Below are 3594 nucleotides of genomic sequence, written 5' to 3'. Positions count from 1 at the left end.
TGAAAAGTGGATAATTAAACTTTTTAAAATGCAGTTGTTTATAAATGCATATGATTTGAATATTTAATGTTTAAAACTTTCCTTTAAAATATATGCTATAACCTAATATATCATACTCAAGGATATCTTGTAGAATCACATATAGGCAAAACCTTAGCGCAAAATTTGTAGGACATTGATTCAGACTTAACTTCAGACATTTAATTTCTTGAGTCACATTACATCAACTATGTTAGGGAAGAATAACAGAGTCTAGGAGATTGATCTAAATTTCCAACAGTGTTTGTTAAATTGGTTATTTCTCCTTTCAGTTTTGTTAGGTTTTGCTACATGCATTTTAAGGTTTTGTTGGTAGGTACTTGCATGTTTATAATTACTATATGTTCCTGATAGTTGGATCCTTTGATTACTACTAGATATTTTTTCTCTAATAACAATTGTCTTTATAATTTGTTTTATTTAGTATTAATATAGTAACTGTAGATCTTTTAAAATTACTATTTTACATGATACATTTTTTCCATTGTTTCACTTTCAATTTACTTGACTATTTTTCTGTATTTAGGAAGGGTCTACAGGTTCTACAGGGTCTTTCTATGTAGATCGCACTCATAGTGATCCTCCTCTTTTCAGCCTCCCAAGTGCTGGGATTACAGGTGCATGCCACCACACCCAGTCTCAGTGGCCCTCTCAGTGTGTCCTGGGGGCAGGGTTGGCATGGCATGCTGGGGATCATACCCCAGTCCCTGCACCTGCCTAAGGAGGTGTTTTAATCTGCTGAGCTATCTGGCTGGCCCTAGATCATGTCTTTTTAATGCTGAACAATACTATTGTTTGGATAAATCACAGGTTATATATCCATTCATTTATTGAAGGACATCTAGTTGCTTCCATTTTTTTTTAAGGCAAAGTCTTTCTATGTAATGCAGGCCAGCCTTAAACTCACTATGTAGCCCAGGCTGGCCTCAGATTCATGGTGATTCTCCTGCTTTAGCCTCTTGAATGCTAGGATTACAGCCATGTGCAACTAATTCCAGAATTTGCTTCCAAGTTTTGACAATTTGAATACAAATATTATAAATACTTGTGTTTCAGTTTTAGAATGTACATAGTTTTTCAACACTTTTGGATAAATAACAAGGAGTTCAATTGTCACATTATATAGTAAGAGGTAGGAGTACATTTAGTTTTGTAAAAAGTGGCAAAGACTTGCGAAAGTGGCAGCACAGTTTTGCATTTCCACCAGCAATGTTTCACATCCTTCCCAGCAGTTGGAGTTAGTGTTTTGGATTTTGGAAATACTAGTGGGTGTGTAGTGATATCTTCTTGTAGTTTGCGATTCCCTTGTAATGTTAAACAAGGGAATTACTTGCCTGTAGTGTATGCTTTTCAGTGAGGTTCTGTTCAGGTTGCTGTCCATTTTTTAAATTTGTATTTTGGACAGCAGACATTTATTAGCCTTTTGGTGGCTTGCCTTCACATTTTCTTGACATTATATTTCACACAGTGGAAATTTAAAACTTTAACAAGTGCCAGCTTAATTATTTCTTTAATTGATTGTTCATCTGGAGTTGCATGTAAAATGTTACTGCCATACTCAAAGTCATTATCAGTTATTTCCTGTGCTATCTTAGTAATATTTCAGTTTTAGATTCTTCATGTTAGGTCTATGATTTATGATCTTTTTAGGGTTCTTTTGTGAGGTATGAAATGTCTGCATCTAGATTAATTTGTGTGTGTTTGTGTGCAAGCTCACACATGATTTTGTGTGTGTGGGTCCTATTGTTACAACATCATTTGTTGGAAAAACTGCATTTGTTCCCTTGTCAAATATATGTTGACATTATCTCTGTGTGTTTGTTTCTGGGTTCTCCATTCTGATTACTTAATTAATTAATTTATTTTTGCCTGTTCAGCAAAATCCAGTACTTATTTCTATAGTACTTCATAAATGGAATTTTCTTTGACTTGTATCCTTTTCCCGGGGCTTATGGACCCATTCATACTCTCCGTATTTAGAATCAAAGTTTCCTTTCTGAAGAGATCTTAATTTTAAGGTAAAACGTGGTCCAAGTTCTTGAATTCCCACTTTCTTTTCACTCTTGAATATATACCTATGAAATCTGAAGAAAATGTAATCCCTGATTGTGGAATGTGGCAACCTGCCTTCTAATGAATTGAGGATTATGGAGAAAAAGAGAAGCAAACACATGTCCAATTGAATGACCCAACCTTGTTGTAAAGTTATTCAAAATTATTTCAGGTACATGTTCTGTTGGATCCTTGCCCCTTCTCTTAATTTCTTTTTGAAGACGAACACTGCTCATTTGGCAAGTGATTTAAAATAAGTCCATTTGGTGTTTTAGGATCTTCATTAACTACAATTAGATAGGAGAAATCTCTTGAGATGCATGTGGAATAATTTTTTTTAGAACCAGTCGTCTTCTATAATAAACATGTGTGTTGGGTATAATTGTTGAGAGCTGCTGGCAGAGTTTTACCGTTCTCTCATGGGGTCTCTCTGATGTTGTGATGAGAATCTTAGGAGAAGTTTCTCTGTTGAAGTAAGGAGCAAACTCATCTGTAGCTTCATCATAAGCAACCTCTTCATCATTAGGGTCTACTGTAGTTTTATCATGGACTCGGTGGTTGTCAATAGTCTTGGGTGCTGGTTTTGGTGGAGCCTTATTACCAAGAGCTTCTCTCTCTTTTTTAAGTTTTTTCTTAGCACTCAATTTTTCCTTCCGTTGCTGGTGTTTCCACCGTGTGAACATTAAGTATCGCCGCTGCTTGTTCTTAATTTCCGAAATGCTGAAGCCTGGGGGAAGGCAGTCGCTTTGGGGGGCTGGACCCCGACTTCCTTCGCGCCATCTCCGGCGACTGCAGCCTCTTGAGGGGCTGCTACAGAGGCTTTCCTTTTCAAGCCTTTCTTCCTGCTGCCGCCACGCTTTTCCCCAGCATTCGCCATGTGGTTCGCACCCTGTCCTACTGATTTATCTGTTCTGCACCAGTTCCACATCGTCTTGATACCTAAAGCTTTATGTAAGTCTGGGTGTTGGTTTGCATCAGTCCTCTGTGCTTGTTCTCATCCATTCGTAGGGGCTGGTCCTGTTTTTTCTTTTTTCCTCATCACGGAGAACTTGGAATTATTTTCTTGATATGTACAAAATAATTTGCTGGGATTTTTGATTGAGACTGTCGTCCAAAGATCTAATTAGGAAGAATTGATAGTATTGCATTTTTTAATACTTTCTTTTAGTTCTTCCATGATTTATTTAAAGAACTCTATGGTTGTTTTCATATATATCTTATATGTTTTCTTAGATTTAACTTTAATCATTTCTTTTCTTGAGCAACTATGTGAATATTTTTCCAATTCTTTTTTCTTATTGCTAGTATACAGAAAAGTGGAATATAAAATTTTTAACCTTGTCTACTGCAAATATTTTATTTTTATTGATTCTTTTGGAGTTTCTATATATACTCATATATCTTCTAACATTTTAATTTTTTTCTTGTTACTCTACGTGCGTTTTTTTTTCCTTTTCCTCTCCTCTTTTCCCCTCCCCTCTCCTCCTCATCCCTTCTTTCCTT

The 3594-nt window shown here is 36.0% G+C and overlaps 1 pseudogene; it reads right to left on the bottom strand.

Moving 5' to 3' along the window:
* Window positions 1–1945: 1945 nt before the first annotated feature.
* Window positions 1946–2968, bottom strand: LOC101585192 (annotated as a pseudogene).
* Window positions 2969–3594: the final 626 nt, after the last annotated feature.

Source organism: Octodon degus, unplaced genomic scaffold (assembly GCF_000260255.1).
Source record: "Octodon degus isolate 3935 unplaced genomic scaffold, OctDeg1.0 scaffold00051, whole genome shotgun sequence".
In the NCBI taxonomy this organism is placed as follows: domain Eukaryota; kingdom Metazoa; phylum Chordata; class Mammalia; order Rodentia; family Octodontidae; genus Octodon; species Octodon degus.
Note: the sequence above shows the minus strand (reverse complement) of the source record. Positions and strands in the feature narration are given on the sequence as shown.